We start from the raw sequence: 13,924 nt of genomic DNA on the forward strand, positions 1-13,924 counted from the left end.
GGGAAGTTTTGGGGGTCAACTTGTTCTGGCTCGGGAGGAAGGGCTGCTGCGGGGCGCTCCTGGTGATGTATCCCAGAACACCTCGGAGGTGAGATAAACAGCAGCTGAGGCTGCCCTACCTCCACTAGGGGTTATTTCTCGGATCTGGCGATAGAGGCTGCGATCTTGGTGGAGTAGAGGTGTCTGTCATTTCGCTTCTGCGATATAAAGCTGTTAGGAATAATCTAGGGAGAAGAAAGAGAAAAACAGTCTCCGGTGTTTTATTTCATACAATTTTTTTGATTTGTACAACGGTACTTATGAAAAACGTTCAACTCAACACCATGGTTCCACTGGGGCTCAAACCCAGGACCTTCTGCGTGTAAAGCAGACGTGATAACCGCTACACTATGGAACCTCCGTTCCTGTATCCTTGATTACAAGCCTTTTCAGAGGGTGCAGCCAAACGCAGAGGTTCCACAGGAAACCCTGCCCTCCGCCGTGGCCCCGCCCCTCCTCAGAGGCGCGGAGTTCAAAGCCAGATTTTGATCCTTAGGCTCAGGAGTTCTAGTAGATAGCCCACCTTGTGCCCCCAGCGTCGCGGCTACCTGAAACCTGGGTCCCTCTAACTTCTAGACTCTAAACTTTCCCTCAGCGGTGGCGAGGTCCTCCGAAGGGTGGGGTTTTACCTATCCTCACCTGTGCCTTCCTTTCCCACTTAGAGCGACCGGACTGACTTGCCCTGTCAGAAGTCTAAAAGTCGCCGCTCGCAGCAGCGTCTAGGCTCTTAGCTCTAGGCATGAGACTAGAACGCGGCTGCCCAAGTGCTGAAGAATCAGGCACTGCAGAGTGTGATTGGGGGCATGTTTATGATAGCATCTGACTTGCCAGGATTGGAAATGGTCAAAGGCTGCAGTCCCCTTACCTTTCCCAACATTATTCCCTTCCTTAAGTCACCGAGGGGATCAAATTCTCAGGGCTTTCCTTCAGTCCCGTTCGTCTAGGGCTAAAAGCAGTGGTTGTATGCAAGCCAGCTCTTTGTGGTTGTCACAGAGGAAAATAGCACCAGCCACATCACATAACTTGAGAGGCCTGGTGCAAAATGAAAATGACTGTTTCTGTTTGTTAGGTTATGAAGAATTCAAATGGTGACCACACAGCCTTACACTCAGCACTCTGACCCTGCTTCAAGGAATCTAAGATCTGGGGACTCCCCATCACCAAAGGCTCTCCGGTGGGTTGTTTGCTTATTTGTGTCATTTTGCCTTCTTTAGGGATTCTGAGTGGATCTTTGTCACCCTCCTAGGATTGCTCACCACCCTCAAACTTGAAAACCTACTACAAACCATTTGAGGATGTCTTTAACCATCCTGGTGTGAGGTGGCAGTTGTTTTTCCTCTCGGCATCTTCCTCTGAGGCTGGCAGGATAATGGAGGTATGATACGGATTATCTTCCACCAACCCTTGTTTTTCTGATAACGCTGAGGAGGGAAAAACGAGGTAGGGTGGGGATGAGGGTGGAACGAACAGAAATGTGGAGATGAGTGGAGTTTTAGTCCCCTTGTTGCTATTCACCAGCTGTACACGCACAATGGGCAGTTCAACATGCTAATTCTCATCTCCTTTGTGAAATACAAGGGTTGGACGAGACATCTCTACTTTCACAGTGGATCTAATTATCAGCTTCATTTTCCAGACAGAAAAATGAAGACAGTCGTTATCTTTTGCTTCTTTACAGACCTAGTTAAGGGCAAGCTTACAGTTAGTGATATTCTCTGAGTTTGTTGTTTTTTTTTAAGGCTGGATCTCATGTAGTCTAGATTGTCCTCAAAGTGGCTGTGTAGCCAAAGATGATTTCAAATCCTCCTGCCTCTACCTCCCAAGGTCTATGATTATAGGCCCATGCCACCATGGCCAGTTTTATGAGGTCTTTATGTATACTAGGCAAGCACTGTACCAACTGAGCTATGTCCTCCACTCCAGCCTGCCTTTTCTTTGACACATTTTTGTGAGGCCTTTTGAGTACTTGATGCCTAGTTGTTAGTTATGAAATAGTCATGAGTGGCCAGCCATCAGCTGAAGAATGAATTTACAAAAGCCGTTCTTCCTACTCCTCAGTGGCTATGACCCACCTATTTCCAAACCCTCTCTTAATTCAAAATAAGATGGCCAAGGATTGGCCATAAAATTATACCTACCAGTTGTGTTTTAGTTTGTATCTCTAGGGAATGCTTTGCTTTGTCCCCAGATTTCCAACTCTGCCCTTGTCTATAAGTGTCATTTTCCAGGTACAAGTTTTAGCCAAGTCCCTACACTTATACTTCGTGAACAAATGAAGCCGGAGCTCCACTAATGCATGCAACAGAGATTTGTGCCTTTGCAGAAACTGTTTTCTCTCCCTTTTCTCCATTCTAACTGGAAGGGAAGACTCTCCCTGTCCCTCTCAAAGTATAGTCACAATGATTATTATTAGCCAAGTACAAGATAGCTTACAAAGTACTCTCACATTTTTCTTGGGTGATGGCCCTGTGAGGTAGCCATGCATTATCATCTCCATTTTGAAGTTGGAGGAGTTGAAGCACCTTGTCCACGACCTTGCAGCTGGTGAGTAGTAGGGCTGGGTTGGTACTGGGTTGGTACTCACTGCTGGTGGATGCTTAAGAGGCTGTGTAAGGACCAAGTCCATAAAGGCTACATGCTCTCCTGACAGGGGTTTGACCTCTTGTATATTTCTCTGTGTGCAAGTAGGGAAGTGGAGATGCGTATTTGATTCTTTTGCAATTTTTAAACAAGATTCTCAGAAGTAGGAACTATGAGCATGCTAAAACAATTGATGACGACTTTTAACTTGGTGAGGTCTCCAATGGTGATAGTTTTGCCTGGAGTTCCAGTTTTGTAAGTTAAATATGTGAGGCCTGACACCCCCATGTATACTTACAAGTATCTGAACAAATATAGGAAAAATATGTAAATAAATTATAATGAAGACTAGAAGTCATCTCAGAGGTTTGGAGTTCCCTGATTTCAGATGGTTTGTGTTACTTCCCTAGTGTTTGGCTTTATTGATGGGAAGCAATTTCATTTAAGAAACCCTAGCCCCAGTTAGGAAGCCTAGTTTATCCGATTGCCTTTGCAGACTGTCTCACTCCATCCTTAGTGAGAACTGAGAATTTAGTCAGGAAAGCAAATCACTGCTACAGCACAGCAGAGCTTACCTTACTTCTTCTAACTCACCATGTTCAAAACACTTTGGAACTACCTTCTATAACACACTCTTGTTGCTTTTGGGTCTCCTTTTCCCACAGACCTTTATATCTATCTTCTTATTCAGATTAGGTTCTCTGGCCATTTTTATCACTTCTTGTCTGCTTCATTGCTTCCAGATATATATGCATATATATACAGTGTGTGTGTGTGTGTGTGTGTGTGTGTGTGTGTGTGTGTGTGTGTGTTTTCATTTTACTAGTGTTTTGAGACTGGGTCTCTCTATGTAAACATGGCCTAGCCTGAAACTTGCTGTGTAGACCAGGCTGGCCTCAAACTCAGAGACCACCTGACTCTGCCTACTGAGTGCTTGCTGGGATTAAAGTCATGTGCCACCATGCCTGGCTGTTTATTATTATTTTATTTATTTATTTATTTATTTATTTATTTTTTGAGACAGGGTCTCACTGTGAAGCTATGGCTGGCCTAGAACTTAACATGAAGACCAGCTGGCCTTGAACTTGCTTTGATATACCTACCTCTGCCTCCAGCATGTTGAGATTACAAGTGTGTACACTGGGCAGCTTCCTTAAACTGTTGACAAAAGTAGAATCTCTTCAGTTCAACTCGATACACTGCCTCTGGCCCAAGAAAAACATAACTCCAGGCTGAGTGGTTTTATATTAAACTCGTTGCTACATACCTCAAGTAAGCCCTGTAGTCCAGCATGGTGGCTACTTTTGGCATTTGTTCTCTACCTCCCTATGGTGGTTTGAATGAGAACAGCCCCCATAGGCTCATATGTTTGAATGCTTGGGCTTTAGTTAGTGGACCTGTTTGAGGAGGATTAGGAGGTGTGGCCTTGTTTGTGTCTGTGTCTGTTATCTCTGTCTGTCTGTCTGTCTGTCTGTCTCTCTTCTGCCTGTGGATCAGGGTGTAAAGCTCTCAGCTACTGCTCCAGTGCCATGCCTGTCTGTTCCCCACCATGATGATCATGGACTAACCCTCCAAAATTGTAAGCAAGTCCCCAATCAAATGCTTTCTTTTGTAAGAGCTGCCTTGATCATGGTGTCTCTTCACAGCAATAGAACAGTGACTAAGACACTCCCCTACAAGACAGTTTCAGTCTCCTCTCCCTGTGCCACCTGTATCTCCTCCTCAAATCTGGAGAGAGAAAAAAAAATGAAAGCAATATGAAGAGAACTACAAGGACCACCTGCCCCTGTCTCATATACTTCTTTCTTTAGTGTTTTCTCATCACAGCCCTGTGGACTGAACTGTGTAATAAGCATTAATGTGTTTTGTAGCATCCCTGGCCTCTATTCACTGAATGTCTACAGCACCCACCCTCAGCACCTCATTGTGACAATTTAAATGCCCTGGGGAAGGGGATGTCTTATGAGGCCTCTTTGATAATGCCTGGGATCCTTCTGTTTGTCATGACTGGGAGAAGAATGCTGTTAACATCTAGTGGATAAAGGGCAAGGATGCTGTTCAACATCCTCCAAAGTCCAGAAGATTTCCTCACTAGAAAGAGTTACCTGACCTCAATGACAGAAATGTCACAGTTGAAAAACCCTGCTGTAGATAAATTGTGTTCATTTAAAAAAATTTATTGAGAGAGAGTGAGAGAGAGAGAGAGAGTGAGAGAGAGAGAAGGGAGCAGAGGTCAGAGAATGAATTAACTCCTTTAATTCTCACAACAGCCCCAGAAAAAAAAACTATTATTTCTAAAGCACAGAATAACTGGGCAACTCAACTCAGTCACACAGCTGGTAAATAAAGGAGCAGGGTTTGAAAACCAGGCCATGTTGAAATTCCCTAAGCTGTGTTTCATTTCAGCATTACACAGCTTAATTTTGATTTTGCAATGTTTCACTAAAACAGATTGATTTCCTATGTCCCTCACAGCTGGGAGAGATGATATGACATAATTCTGACCAATCAGAGGACTATGGGCATCCAAAACATTTTCTTTAAAAGGAAGTAAACTATTGGCATGTGCCATTTTTGCATTAGTTCTGCACATTGACCTTGCTGTATGAGAACCGCTGTGAACTAGAATGTGCATGTCATGCTGGCAGTGGATGGTCCGTTGTGATCATGTGTGGACATGAAAGAAGAAAAGCAGCTGCATTTCCTACTAGCAGACTCCTTGTTATATGGTGAAAAATAAAACCCCCTAATTTGCAATTTCACCGTTCAGTGGGAGTTTCAGTTACATGAGGGAAAAGCCAAACCCTACTGATTGATGAGTCCCACATTTCCGACTGGTAGCTGTTTCCTGTATCACTTTGACCCTGTCTTTAATCTGCTCATCAAGTGCTGATGGACTGTTTTGTGTCCCTGATTATGTGAGGAATATGTCTTGGATCACAGTGTTGGATGGTATGGGAGGATTTTTTTTTAAAGCCTCGGACATGGCCCATTTCAAGAAGTTTAAAGAACATTAGTTAATTCAAAGGACTAATTTGTTTTAAGATGTTAATGGAAGACAATGGCTTGTATGGGTTTCCTAATTTAGGATGATAAATTGAATTTTATAATAATTAGGGCCATGTGTCCTTTATCTGAAAGAAGAAATGCAAAGAGAAAAAGGCAGATGGGATAGGAGACAGTGTGATTGATAGGCAAGAGCCTGTCTTAATAGTGAAGTACTCTGTATCATATTCCTCTCCAGACTAGCTATTTATAATCTTTAAAATTATCTACAATCCCATCCAATGAGATGAGATTATATATAAACAGACATTCTAGAAATAGATCATCTCCAAATACTTCATCGTCCCCTTTCTCACTTGTCTTGAGCTACCTCTAATTCCTAAGGTCACTCCCTGGGACCATGTAAGTAGACACAAGAAAAATTGGCTACTCCCCACTTCCATAGTACATGACTTAAAGGGCAACATCTGAAAGCAACCAGTGAAATATGCTGGTCCCTCTACTTCCTTAGCGCTTACTGCCTTGTTCAAGTGTCCACATGAATTCAACTGTGCACACAGTCAAACCTACTTTTAAGCTGATCTCCACAGCCTGATGGAAAGATTTCAAGAGTGGTGCAGGTGTTCTTAAACTGAATCATATGTGTATTTTTATTAGTGATTTAAAATATTTGGGATTTAAAAATACAATTAGAATATAGTCTGAAGGCTATGTGCAATAATAAAACCAAGATCAATGAATGGATTAAAAACAAAACACACACACACACACACACACACACACACACACACACACACACAAACCTCAGTTAAAGGCTGTCTTCAGGCTAGCAGTTTTCCTCTGCTAAAGCCTGTGAAAATGTAATGGGTTCTATTTTGTGCAAAATGAGCCAGCTGCCATGACAACTGTCTGCGAATATTATTTTACTATTCGTCATTAGTTTCCAGTAGCTGCCTCTGGGTCCAATGTTCATTCTAAAACCCAGATGCACATCCATTCTTAATGGAGTTCTCCTGGACATGTTTACAAAAAACAAAACCACACTTTCAACTGGCTGGCGCTCTCCTTTCAAAGAGAGATTTGAATGAATATATACAATTGCAAATTGATTATGGATTTTCATTGCTGATTTTTACTTTTCTCCTGGAAAAGGTGATTTGGACATAAATTTATATTGAGATCAACTGTAGCTTTCATTAAATAGATGCACTCGATCAGAGTTAAGGAAGTTAAGTTTCCTTTTAGACAAGCAGTCCATGTGTTTAAAATAATAGGTTTTGAGGATAAAGAGATGGCTCAGTTGGTAAAGTATGTGCTGCTATGCAAGTATGAGGACCTGAGTTTGGATTCCTAGCATGTATGTAAACAGCCTGATATCGTGTAGCTCATATCTGTTCTAGCTATAACCTTGAAGCACTTGAAGCACTGCCGATACAGATGTAGCAGGTAACTGGCCTACCTACCTATACCTTGAAGTACCTGCCCCTGGGGTGTGGCCTCAGGGCTACCCTTAAGACCTGAGATGCATGAATGCTGCTCTCTTCTCAATCTTGTGGGTTTGGATGCTGGAACAGACTCAGGCAGAAGAACAGCATGGGACTGTACCCTGGCCTTGTGAGTCTTCCTTCCTAATAAATTCCTTTACCCTTTAAACAGACTCTGTGGATTTCTTGTAATAGTGTAGTGGTGTGCACTTGTAATCTCAGTGCTGATGAGACAGAGAGAGACACTCTCCAAAGATAAGATCTCAGAGGGCTAGTGAGATGGCTTAACAGGTAAAGACACTTGCCATCTAAGCTTGACAACTTGAGTTTGACCCCGGAACCCATATAAAGGTGGAAGGAGAATAACTCCACACAGTTGTCCTCTGATCTCTACACATGCAACATGGAAGGAACATGGAAGCCCCCACACACTCACCACACACACTTACAATCAACACACACACACACACACACACACACACACACACACACACACACACACTAAAGAAGACATTTTAGAAAATAGTAAGATGGAGAAATGATTAAGACACCTGATGTTTATGATCTTACACACACAAGTACAGCAATTTCTGTAATTCCAAACAAAAGGACATCCCATCCCAACTGACTTTGCAAAACAAGTTTCAAACAAATCTGATTTGAAATTCCCAAGGTAAGATTTGATGCAGGGATTTATGAACCCAGTCCATTTCTCTGACCTTGTTTTTCCTTCACCAAGTATCAAGTTTACCCTCTCAGTAGACTGTCCTTATTGTGACAGCATTGTTCAGAGCACCATAGTTTGGTGAGTACATTGAATCTTGGTCCCAATTCTCTTTTCAGAAGCCCTAAGATTCACTTATGTTCCCTCTCTAGTTATGTGTTTTGTCTAAATCTTCTAGTAGGAGAAGAGGATGTGCTTAACTGCCTTAGGTCTGAGATATATGCCCAGCCCTGAAAAATAGACATTGCTTGGGAAATGGACTATATTAATTGGCATAAGTCATCAGAACCCACAGTTAGTGTGGAGTGGTATTAATCTAATTCAAAAACACACACCTGAGAATCTGGAGGTTGACTTCAAAAAGGAAAATTGAGGTTCTAGTGCAAGGAGGTCAAGGAAATACTTGCTGGTCTTAACAATAATTGTATTTATGGACTAATATAAACAAGGTACAAGTATATTGGTTAGAGGAATTATATGGCTTCAAATAATAAAATGGCAGAAGTTAAACACCAAAGGGTTGTTGTTTTTTTAATCCTATGTGATATGAAGCCAAGAAATATCTGAGGCATATGTAGCACTTTGTCATTTATAACAAATTTCTACTGAAAATTTTCTCTTTAAATATTATCTTCATTTAAATATATTTTTATTTTATGCATGTCTGTCTGTGCACCATGTGCATGCAGTGCCTTCAGAGGCCAGACAATGGTGTTGCACCCCCTAGAACTGGAGTTACAGATGGTTGTGAACTGTCTGCCATGTGGGTGCTGGGAATAGAACCCAGGTCCTCTGCATGGACAGCCAGTGCTCATTTTTAAAATGAGGAAGCTGAGGCTCAGAGGAGGATTATATAAGTTGTTAAAGGTTGCAAGTGGCAATTTTTGTTTGTTTGTTTTTGCGAGACAGGGTTTCTCTGTGTAGTTTTGGTGTCTGTCCTGGATCTTGCTTTGTAGACCAGGCTGGCCTCGAACTCACAGACATCTGCCTGGCTCTGCCTCCCAAGTGCTGGGATTAAAGGCGTGCGCCGCCACCACCTGGCTCTAGTTCTCTTTCTTAATCTTCCTACTTGTTCATGTACTAAGAACTTCATCTTAATTTTAAAAAAATGACAGTATTTTGTTCTAGGCCCTTTATTAACTTCATGATCTTCTTAGAAAGAAAAACAATTAAGAAAAAACTCTTGAATCTCTTATCAATTTGATTTCACAGTGTTCTTTTCATGTTGCCACACTAGCAAGAACATGGCGCATTAGCAGGAGTTGTGTTCAGTAGTAAGCAACAGAGATTTCCAAGGGAGGTCAGGGACCCAAGAGATGGCTCAGCAAGTTAAGGCTCCTCACTATAAGGGGCCACATCGTAGAAGGAGAGAACAGACTCTGGCAAGTTGTCTTCTGACTGCCACACTCATGCTGTGGCACATGTCTCCCCCTCCCCAGCCCCACTAAATAAGTGTAACAATGTTTAGAGGGAGCCAGGCATTGTGGATCACACTCTAATCCTAGATGGGCTGAAGCAGGAAGGTTGCAATGAGTCTCAGCCAGCTCCAGGCTACACTGTGTATTCCAGGCTAGCCAGGCCTACACAGCAAGACCCTTAGTAAAGAAAACAATTTAAAGGGCCATTTTTTTTAGCTTCATAAAATCAGAGCTTCATTCAGAAAATGAAAGTTCTAGTTATCAGTAGCCCTTCTGGAACTGTTAAGGGGAACAGGTCATTAAATATAAGGAACTTTGTAGCAGTTAATGACATCAGATTATTTTATATTCCATTTCCTTAGAACTATTTTGTAAATTGGGCTTTTCACTGAATAAGAATGACAGCCCATCTCACTGGGACAAATTAATGAAGTTTCACAACATTAGTAATACCCGATTTTGGTGATATTCTTAACTATACAATGTAACATTTCTCAAGACAATTGTGTAATATACTTTGACTTCAAAAGTCATGAAAAAGGTGGACATGGTTGTGTACTACTGAAATGCAGTCCCAGCTAGGGAGACTGGTACAGGAGAATCACTGTGAGTTCAAGGCAAGCCTGTGCTACTTAGTAAGTCTGAGAATGAACGGCCTGAATGAACTCAGGGAACATTCAGTGTTCAACACTCTGAAAACAACTGAGATCCTGTCTCAGAGATCCACAGGGAGGGGAGAGTGCAAGCAAGCACTGGTGGTGGTTGAGGTGGTGGAGTCATGGTAGTGGTAGAGTGCTAACCTAGCACCTATAAGTCCTAGGTTCAACCCTCCCCTACTGGAAAACAAACAACTCAGCCTTAGAAAACATCCTCCTTGAAAGACCTCAAATTAGAGACTCCATTTACCTCCTCCAGGTTAGAGGCCTTGACTTTTGTGTTGTAGGATATTTGTATACTCTGTGAAGCTATATTGCTGTGATTTGGTTTAATAAAGAGCTGAACAGCCAATAGCTAGGCAGGAGGTATAGGTGGGACTGCCCTGCAGAGAGAGAGGAAGTAGGAGACCCCAGGAAACACAGAGAGGAAACAGGAGGTGCAAGGTGGAAGAGAGGTAACATCATGTGATAGAACACAGATTAATATAAATGGGTTAATCTGTTATAAGAGCTAGCATTACCTGTGTGTGTGTGTGTGTGTGTGTGTGTGTGTGTGTGTGTGTGTGTGTGTGTGTGTGTGTAGGCGAGCGTTGCAACTCTGGGGGAAAGGTATCATGACTATTCAGGGGAATCAGGCAATAGCTTGAACTGCTAGTATAGCTCAGCTCTGGAGGGAAAGGTATCCTGACTGTCAGGCTATACCTGGAGTTGGGGTGTGGTGGGGGATGGTCTCCCCGCAGGATATAGCAATCCTGTTCCTCTCCTGGAGAGCCGCTATAGCTGAGCTTTGCTCAGCCCCCCTTGAGGGGGCTTCCCAGCAGAGCTCTGCTTCTTCTCTGGACCAAGATGTTGCTTCTTTTGCTTCACTCTGCTAAAGGGGAAACCCCTGCAGAAATGTAGCTATCTCCTCCGGCTCAGAAAAGTTGTTACTTTTTTGCTCCACCTTACTCAGTCCCCTAAGGGACCTCTCAGCAAGGTTCTCTTGTTCAGGTCTGCCTTGCTCAGCCCTGGCTAAGGGAAGGTCTCTACAAGTTTTTTTTTTTTTTTTTTTTTTCCTGCTCAGTCCACTAAGGGACATCTTAGCAAGGTTTTCCTTCTCTGCACCAGCAAATGAAGACCTTCACACCCAAGACTCTTTTGAGGCAGATTTATTTGGGAAGGAGGAGTCCAGGAGAGTGGCTGCCTCGACCAGGGTGAGAAAGAACAGCCCGGAACGGGCAGGGTGATTATATAGGATTTCTTGGGGGCAGGAGATTTTCTGTTCAGGGATTGGTTAGTTTTTCCTGCTCAGAGATTGGTTACTTTCGTTGGTAAGAGGCAGAGATGGCTCTGAACTCAGAGCCAAACTGTGTTTCTTTCACTGACCTTTCTTAGCTTTTTGGCTCTAATTTGAAGGGCAGAGCATATTTCTTTCACTAGCTCTGATTCTAAGGACAAAGTGTGTTTCTTTAGCACTGGTCTCAGAGTCAGGGCATGTTTCTTTGGTTCTGGGTTCAGGGATAAAGTGTTTCCTTCTCTGGATCAGGTCCCAAATCCAGGGTGTGTTTCTTTCCTTGGTCTGGGCTCCAGAGTCAGGGTGGGTTTCTTTAGCTGGCCCCCTTTCCCTACAGTGTGTGCATTCTACCCCATCCCTTTCACTTAATTAAACCCTATTCATCCTTCAGAGGAGCAGTCCCTTACCTCTTTCCTCCTCCTCCTCCTCCTCCTCCTCCTCCTCCTCCTCCTCCTCCTCTTCTTCTTTTAATTTTTGAGACAGGGTCTCATTATGTAATTTTGGCTGTCCTGGAACTTGCCCTGTAGATCAGGCTGTCCTTGAACTCACAAAGATTTGCCTGCCTCTGCCTCCCCAGTGTTGAGATTAAAGGTGTGTGCCATTATGCACAGCTTTCCCTTAGCTTTTAATTTAGTCTTGCAATATGCATCCCTGATGTGTTTGTTCTATTTTGTTGCAACTTCAAATTTTAATTATTTAATATATATTACCCCCCACAAGGCTTTAAACTTTAAGAGGGAAGAGACCTTGTTAATTTTTATTAACTACCTTAGGGGGTACAACAGTATGTAGCATACAAAAAATGCGCAACTAATACTTGTTGAATGAATATATAAATGACACCAAGACAAGAATAAGTGCTTTAAAGGAAAATGCTTTAAAAACTTTCTTAAAGGCCTTGTCATAAACTCTTAGTCATCTGAAGAAGTAGAAAGAATTTTTAAAACAAAGCTATGGCTCTTCCATAGGGCATGTTTTAACTAATGGTTTTGACATTTTCCTAAGAAACAAACTGTTCTTTATTTTCCCATGTTCATGAACACACACACACACACACACACACACACACACTTGACAGGGTGGTAATGATGACCAAAGAAAGCTTAAGGAACCTTTTCGTAAGCCAAAAGTTGTTCTCTCATCTGGGTTATGTTGCCCACATTTCATTGGCAGATATTGTCATATCTCTATCCTACATTGTGGGGTTGCCAAGGCAACCTATTAAAGAGTCATTCTAGAATTCTTCTCTGAAAGATTCCAGACAAGGCCGGGGAAACCTAAGTAAGACCTGTAAACGTGATGATGGATTGTGTCCTGAACCTCCAGGTTGAACGATTCAGCCACCACTAAAATAAAGATCTAGGAGTCTAGCTTCCTTGGACCTATGTGGAGCATAAAACCCAGAGGGAATGGTAAGAGCCCTTAGTAGACAGATGCAGTGAGTGAGCACTGACTAGGCAAGGGACCATTTGAGCTTTTAATCTGCTTCCTCTCTGGTTAACGGGGCCCAACTCTTGTGAACTTCATGTTTTAAGTATATGCTTTAATGTATACGTACAGGGTAGAAATTGCATCATCTTGATGGGTTGGAAAAAGTACCAACTAGCTACGAAATTACAAGACTTTGACTTTGGGGAGTCTGTAACTTCTCTAGGCCTGCTTCTTTTTTAATATTTTAAATTACATGTGTGTGTGCGTGTGCATGCTTGTGCATGAGCCCAAGTGCATGTGGGTCAGAGGACAATTTGTGGGAGTTGGCTGTCTCCTTTTACCATCTAGATCTTGGTAATTGAACTTAGGTCATCAGGTTTGGCAACATATGCCTTTACCCACAGAGCTCTAGGCCTGTTTCTTCCCTCTTCTGAACTGGAGATGTCTGAGGGCTTTCCTGAACGAGTCTGAAGGACCAGAGTCTTGTCACATATCTCAGGTGCAATAATGTTGTCATGATGGTCTTGCAATGCTACCTTGATGTCTATGCCTAAGTCACTTCTGCCTATTGTGTTCACATGAAAGGGACATGCATTCCCACATAAGCTCTGCTTCTATTTTGTCTTGGAATGGCAGGTTTGAACTCCCACAGAAGGAAAATAAGAAGAAATAGGGAATTACCATCACTCTGCTCTTGACTCATATTCTAGATGTCAAACTGAGATACGTGCAAAATGTAAGCACTTACAGGATAAAGGAACAGATTGTAGCAATACTTAAAATATCATAGCTCTTTAAATAAGAAGCAGTTCTGATAAGCTTACTTGGAGTTCAGGCAAAACACCCATGGACTCTGAAAATTGGAATTGTACGTTACCAAGTAATGACTTCTCTGCTGAATTGTAGATAAAGGTAGGTGTCACTTACAAGGTGCTGTGAGTCTCCCTTGGTTGACAGATACCACTGGCCTCAGCCTATTTGCAGATTATTCTTTGTTCACCTCCCTGTCTGCTCCTTCCTCCTCCTCTTCCTCTTCCTCTCTCTTCTTCTTCCCCTCTCTCTCTCTCTCTCTCTCTCTCTCTCTCTCTCTCTCTCTCTCTTGTCTTGGTTCCCTAGTGTTCTGTTTTTGCCCTATTATATCCATGTGCTTTATAGTCATCTTATTTTCCCTAAGTATTTCAGCTGTTATCCATAACCCATTGAGCTCCTTATTCAGACCTAATTAATTTCTTGGCCTTGAAACCTAGGCCTCTACTGCTTATGGGACATGGAACAGTGAAGTCTCACCAGCACTCAAATCTAATTATTATCTC

At 42.6% G+C, this 13,924-nt stretch overlaps 1 non-coding gene across 1 annotated transcript; it reads right to left on the minus strand.

Annotated features, from left to right (window-relative positions):
- Window positions 1–324: 324 nt before the first annotated feature.
- On the minus strand, window positions 325–397 carry Trnav-uac. Its single transcript has one exon. It is a non-coding gene; the product is annotated as a tRNA-Val (tRNA).
- Window positions 398–13,924: the final 13,527 nt, after the last annotated feature.

The sequence above is a fragment of the Onychomys torridus genome, chromosome X (genome assembly GCF_903995425.1).
Source record: "Onychomys torridus chromosome X, mOncTor1.1, whole genome shotgun sequence".
NCBI lineage: Eukaryota > Metazoa > Chordata > Mammalia > Rodentia > Cricetidae > Onychomys > Onychomys torridus.